This window comes from Ziziphus jujuba, chromosome 12 (genome assembly GCF_031755915.1).
Source record: "Ziziphus jujuba cultivar Dongzao chromosome 12, ASM3175591v1".
Lineage (NCBI taxonomy): Eukaryota > Viridiplantae > Streptophyta > Magnoliopsida > Rosales > Rhamnaceae > Ziziphus > Ziziphus jujuba.
The window spans coordinates 7,131,492-7,138,718 of NC_083390.1; the positions used below are offsets into that span (position 1 = coordinate 7,131,492).

The window sequence follows — 7,227 nt, forward strand, 5'->3', positions numbered from 1 at the left end:
TTGGTCACTAAATCTTAGTTTTTAATGACCAATTAAATTTTGGTTACTCCACGTGAGAGCAGGAAATTTTTACCACTTTTTTTTTTTTAGCGGGAATAAAATTTTTAGTGACCAAATATGTATTAATCACTGAAATTCATCATCACTGACCAATAGTTTGATTATTAATAGTCTAAGTAATTAAAAATGAAAATAAATATAAATGCATTATATTGGTCACCTAAACCCACCCATTCTCTTCGATCCACACGACCATACGACATTCACCCAACCTCTCTGATCCAGGATGTCACCGCCTCAAAAGCTAAAATCAGGTTTCAAATTCTTCAAATTCTTTCTCTACAACTTTGCTGCACTTTCCCTTCTCTGCTCTCTGCGTTTTTCTTCTTCTTCTTCTTTCTTCTAACCGTTAGCCAATACCCAATTTTTTTTTTTCTTAGTTAGAACAAAATGTGAGAGAAGAGAGATCCCTTTAGATTCAGAGAGGGCTATGACTGATTATTCTTAAACATTTGTGATTTCTTTTTGGCAGTTATTTATTTATTTACATTTCTTGTAGTTTTAGTGGTTGTTCGATGAGAATGCAAGGATCTAGGATATGGGTTTATGTGAAATTTTTATTTCAACTTGTGGGTTATGGTTGTGCTGTCTTGGATTCAAGTGTTATGCAGGGATTTAAAGTATGGGTTATATTAGTTTACGGGTTGGTTCTTGTTAAAGATGAAGATTGAGCAATAGTTTGAAATATAGTGTCTGATCAAAGAAAAAAAAAAAAAAAAAAGAGACGGTTGAACTTAATTTATGTTGTAGGATCAAGAAAAGTTGTCAGCTTTTTTTATTAACTCTTGATTGTTTTATGTTCTCAATCTCATTCTCTTATCAAATTATTATTTTTATTTTTCACAGCTCCATTTTTTTTTTCTGGTTACTCTGATTGGATTGCATTTTCAATGCAGAAATTTGATCGTGAAACCATGTATATACCAAGGTACTTCGGCAGAACACTATTTGCTGCGGCAAATTCTGAAACTTCTGTAGCTACAACTGCTGCTGCTTCTTCAGCTGGGACGGTTTACAATCCTCTTGAGGAGTTAAAGAGGCTGATAGAAGCCTAGATGAAGAAAAACCACTTGTCTATGGTAAAGATGTGAAAATTCTTTTCTGTTTAAATCATTTATATTGTACTTAGAATTGCACTAAATCTTACTTTATAGGTAGGGATGGCTTCGTTTGGTGTTGACTTAAAATGTTTCCTTTTTAAAAAGAAGATAGGTCTATGTATGCATATTTATTTAAGACTTAATTTTTCTAAATCCTTCTAATTGCATATTTATTATCACTGTTGAACAAATGAATTACAGGATAGTAGCTTTCCATATGATACTTATTGAGGTGCTTGAACTATTAGGAGTATATATATATATATATATATCATTTACTGGTGTCTGTTTGCTGGTATCTTTAAGGTGTTGTTTTGAGCTTCTATTGCAGGTAGATCCTGCTTCTGCTGGACTCCAGTATGACAAAAATTTACTGTCTATTCACTTGATTTGCTCTCTGGACTAGCTGAAGGTCTTGGCAGTGGGATAGAAAGTTTGGTAATCCCTTACTCTATAATTCTTTTATTTAGCCTTACTTAGTTCATTTCTCAAGTTGCACATCTATTTTTTTCATAAAAGTGGTTGATAAATTTTGCCGAAGCTTTTCAATGAGAAGATTATGAAAATGTAGATTTCTTTGATGATTTTCAATGTTACGCTTTAAAACAGAATTTTTTGTTGTTGTTTCATTTAATAAGAATCTCATCTTACACATGAATACTAGATTTGTTTTTGTTGAATGGAAACAAAAACCAGAAGCAAAACAAAACAAAACAGAACAGCAAAACAGAGAGCAAAACCCGAAGGAAGGAAAGAAAACTGCAGCTGCTGGTTTATTGAATGATTCTCAGCTTTTGTGGCTTACAGCATACCCAAGGAAAAAACATAACAATATTTATATTAATACTTAACCCTACCTACATAAAACATCATAAAATTAACCTAAAAGAAGTTTCTAAAACTTGGACTCTAAGAAAACTTGGACCCTAAGTAACCAAGGCCCACAAAATAATAACCCAAAAAATCAAGTTTATATTTCAACACTCCCCCTTGAACTTAATTCCTATTAGACTTTTCAATTTACCAAAGACTTCATGCTTGAGAGGCTTAGTAAAAATATCGGCTACTTGATCATGAGTCTTCACATACTCTAGCTGTACATCTCCTTTGATAACGCATTCTCTAATATAATGATAACGAGTATCAATATGCTTGCTTCGATCATGAAAAATAGGATTCTTGGCAAGGGCTATTGCTGATTTGTTATCCACGTAAATCTTGGTTGGTTTTTCTTGTGGACAGCCCAACCTCCTTAACAAGTTTTGAAGCCAAATTGCATGACAAACACAAGAGGTGACAGCTACATACTCCGCTTCACATGTTGAAAGAGTAACAATTTGCTGCTTCTTTGACATCCATGTAAATGATGTATTTCCCAAATAAAACACAAAACCACTTGTGCTTTTACGATCATCTATATCTCCACCCCAATCACTATCACTATATCCAACAAGCTTGTAATCATCGGAAGTTGAATAATACAAACCAAAACTTATTGTACCTTTTAGATAACGAAGAATCCTTCTTGCTGCCTTCAAGTGAGTTGTTGGATTCTCCATGTATCGACTTATAACTCCTACAGCATAGAGAATATTCGGCTTTGTACATGTCTAGTATCTTAAACTTCCAACCAAGCTCTTAAAAAATGTTGGATCCACCTTTTCTCCTTCCTCATGCTTTGATAATTTGACTCCACATTCCATTGGTGTACCAACCGGATTTGTATCATCCATTTTAAATTTCTTAAGTACCTCCTTAGGATATCCTTCTTGAGTAATTAATATGCCTTCACCTCCTTGCTTTACTTTAATGCCGAGATAGTAAGACATCAGCCCAATATCGGTCATCTCAAACTCCCTCCTCATCTCCTCCTTAAACTCGGCAAACATACTTGGATTGCTGCCTTTGAAAATTAAGTCATCTACATACAAGCACACAATCAATATATTATCTCTTTTAATTTTAATGTAAAGTGCATGCTCATATGGACACTTGATAAAATTCCTTTCTTGGAGATACTTGTCAATTCTAGCATTCCAAGCTCTTGATGCTTGCTTCAACCCATAAAATGCTTTCTTCAACCTTAAGACTTTGTCTTCTTGTCCCTTGATTTCATATCCTTGTGGTTGTTCGATGTAAACTTCTTCTTCAAGAACTCCGTTTAAGAACGCAGACTTCACCTTTAAGAACTCCGTATAAGTTCCAGCGGCTTTCAAGCTTTTGAAGTTGTCTCTTTGGGAAAACTTTTTTTAAATTGCTTTCCAAGTAAGCACCCTTCACAAACTTGATCCGGATTACGAATGCAAGGTAATCCTCTCACCATCTCCCTTTTGGACGGCAACTCTAGACCTCCAAAATTTAAATGCCCAAATCTAAGATGCCAAAGCCAAGACCCATCTTTGTAGCATGCTTTGAGACACTTGGCAGCATCATTTTGAATGTTGAACATGAACATTCTATTTTCTGACATCGGCACCTTGGCTATTAAGTTGCTTGCATTGTCCTTTATACAAAGATGGTTGTCTTTTAGATGAATATCATAACCTTTCTCCAAAAGTTGTCCAAGACTCAAAATGTTGCTTTTCATACTCGGCACATAATATACATTTGATATGAACTGGTGCCTTTCCGCTCCTTAACCGAATGAGAATGCTGCCTTTTCCTTTTACTGCTACCTTGGATTCATCCCCAAAAGATACATTGCCTTTTATGGATTCATCAAGCTCCACAAACATGCCTCTCCTTCCGCACATGTGATTGCTTGCACCAGTATCCAAGTACCATGTATGGTCTTCACTTCTTTCATTATCTTTGTAAGCCAACAACAAGGTACCATCTTCTTGACTTCTTTCTTCGACATAGTTGGCCTTCTCTTCAACTTTATTGTAGCCAGGGGTTCTACATTTGGAAGCATAATGACCGAGTTTCCCACATTTGTAACATTTTACATGGGACTTATTATCATACCTTGGTGTTGAAAAACCTCTCCTATGGCCTCTTATTGATCCTCTTCCTCTTTGAAAGTTGCTGTTATGATCATCACCAAACTTCCAGCCCCGTCCAGGTCCTTGCCAGCGGCCACATCCTCGTACACGGCCTTGTCCTTGTTGGCTTCGATCATTGTGACCATTGCTGGTTTCCTTTTTAGTTGCATCAATTCGGGTCTTGAACAACTGTTCCACTATTCCTTCTTTCTTCTTTTTCTTTTCTTCATAAGCTTGCAACGAACCCAAGAGCTACTCTAATGACATAGCTTCCAAATCTTTTTTTTCTTCGATAATGGCAACAATATGATCAAACTTTGAATATAATGATCTAAGAATTTTCTCCATGATCTTAACATCATCTAATTTTTCACCATTCCTTTTTAATTTATTTGTCACCATCAAAACTCTAGAAAAATAATCAGATATGAGTTCTCCTTCCTTTATATGCAGCATTTCAAACTCGGCCCTTAAGGTTTGAAGTCGTACCTTCTTGACTGGATCAGCTCCTTTGTAATCTATTTAAAGCTTCTCCCATGCTTCTTTAGCCGACTTGGCTTTCGAGATCTTCTCAAACGTATCATCATCTAATCCTTGATAGATTAGATAGAGAGCTTTCTTGTCTCTCTTTCTTGAGTTTCTCAAACTATCTTTTTGATTTTGAGATAAACTAACTTCATTCTCTGTTTCGACGCCTTTCTCCACTATCTCCCATATGTCTTGGGCGCCAAGGAGAGCCTTGATCTTGATACTCCAGTTGTCATAGTTATTCTTGTTGAGTGTTGGAACTTGGAAAGGGACCATACCATTATTGGCCATTTTTTTTTTATCACGGTACTATTCACGCTACTGTTCACGTCGCTACTGTTCACGTTTCTGCTGTTCATGCTATTGTTTACGTTGCTACTGTTCACGAAACTATTCAACCAAGCTCTGATACCACTTTGTTGAATGGAAACAAAAACTAGAAGCAAAACAAAACAAAACAAAACAGAATAGCAAAACAGAGAGCAAAACCCGAAGGAAGGAAAGAAAACTGCAGCTGCTGGTTTATTGAATGATTCTCAGCTTTTGTGGCTTACAGCACACCTAAGGAAAAAACATAACAATATTTATACTAATACTTAACCCTACCTACATAAAATATCATAAAATTACCCTAAAAGAAGTTTCTAAAACTTGGATTCTAAGAAAACTTGGACCCTAAGTAACCAAGGCCCACAAAATAATAACCCAAAAAATCACGTTTATATTTCAACAGTTTTCACTGCTGTTGTATTGTTAAATAAAGGATGCACAAATTCATCCTTTTAATAGGTTAAAACTATATGACTAAAAGCCCAGAAAAAAGAAATTTGACTTGTAAACCCAATCATTGCATTTCATATTTTGTTTGTTCACTTTGAATGGTCAATTTTGGTCCACAATGCAATAGAATAAAATTTTAGTGGGACAGCTGCATATTTTGATCCTCTCTCTTGACATCTCTATCTCCCCAATATTAGACTTTTAGAAAGCTCAATATGCAATATTACTTAGTGGAACTCCTGCTTTGTCTTGGCCAATTGAATTATTCAAGCAGGTATTTCTGGTGGCTTATTTAGGATATATATGATGTCAATGGTGGTTGGTATTTTAATAATTCTTTATGAGTTTGTGCAAACTTTTGCAGTTGGAAGCCTTGTATCTTGATGTATTTAGAAGTGTACATGAATGTTGTAATCGATATTGCAAGGGTGTAAGTGACAATATGATTTTGGTTAAAGGTATTCTGAAGCATTTAATTTAAAACTATTCCTTTAATTATAAATTTTTTCGCTGCTATTGATCTTTCAGGAAGTATTTGGAATCTATCAAGGTGCAAGTAACCATGAAGAATTGCATAATTTGATGAAAGCAACATTGATGATTCACAGACTTAAAAAAGCTGTTTTTTTTTTTTAGCTTCCTACGAAGCGTAGGCAACAGGTCAGTATGTCTGTATGTGTTTGCTGCAGTGTCTAATATGCTTTTTCATTTGATTTTGGTTGTTATTTAAACTTCTTTAGATTTCAGGAATTTAAGGAGAAAGGTCAAGTTTAATCAATTGAGCAAATGTTTAAAATTAATGCAATGAAGAGCTCAACGCAAGATTTGTCTCCACCACTGCCCACCATCGCGATCAATACTATTACTAGTAATTGTTTATAGATGAATTTATTGCCTATGTTACACAAAATGATTGTTTTAAGTATGTACTAATGACAATTATATGCATGTAAAAACAATTATTGTTTTATAAATATTTAAAGCCTTGTGTTATAAGAATTTGCTAATTTGCTTTATATATTGTATATTTTTGCATCTTTACTGTTAATTAATTTAGAAAATAACTAAAATAATTGCATTTTAGTGAACAAATTGGTTACTAAAAATCCATACATATTGGTTGCTCTACATAAAGCATTTAGAGACTAGAGTTTGGTTGCTGAATACAGAGCATTGGTGACCAATTTTCGATGATTACGTGAAAGACCAAAAGTGACTATTGTGTTGGTTGCTATAAGTATTTTCACCAACCAAACAATTTGGTCTCTAGATGTTGTTTTTAGTGATTATAATATTGGTCACTTTTAATTGTGAAATTGATCACTTATATAGTTTTATGTTACTAAATTTAGTTAAAATGTTACTTTTTTAGAGTATTTAGAGAGAAAAATTTGGTTATCAAAACAACAAAATCTGTTCGTTAAAATTTTTCAGTTTCAACGATCAAACACTTTTGGTAACTAAAAACAATTTATTACAATGTTTAGGTGACCACATAATGACTGTTTTTCTGATTGCTAAAAACTTTTAACGACCAATATATGATTTTTTGCAACCAAAACCAATTGTTGCTGAAAGGCTTTTTTTTAGTAGTGGAAGATTGAGCTGATCACTAGAGCTCAAGCCAAAAGGTTTAAAGACAACTTGAGAGCATTTATATAGGGAGTAGTTAATTCTAAAAAGAGCTTGTCTATACCTAAAGATACAAGCATATTCTAAGCATCCGAGTTGTAGAAGCCGATATGGATTCGGGTAGCTATTTTTGTGCAACTTTG

At 34.2% G+C, this 7,227-nt stretch overlaps 1 long non-coding RNA gene across 5 annotated transcripts; it reads left to right on the forward strand.

Moving 5' to 3' along the window:
• The first annotated feature begins 212 nt into the window (after positions 1-212).
• LOC112493360 (uncharacterized) lies at positions 213-6,432 on the forward strand. Of its 5 annotated transcripts, none has more exons than XR_009635073.1 (7): positions 213-314; positions 957-1,139; positions 1,492-1,598; positions 5,650-5,726; positions 5,817-5,882; positions 5,981-6,112; positions 6,193-6,432. It is a non-coding gene; the product is annotated as an uncharacterized LOC112493360 (long non-coding RNA). The 5 variants fall into 5 exon arrangements; XR_009635074.1 differs by having other exon boundaries at positions 6,200-6,432; XR_009635072.1 differs by having other exon boundaries at positions 5,981-6,432.
• The last annotated feature ends 795 nt before the right edge of the window (positions 6,433-7,227 follow it).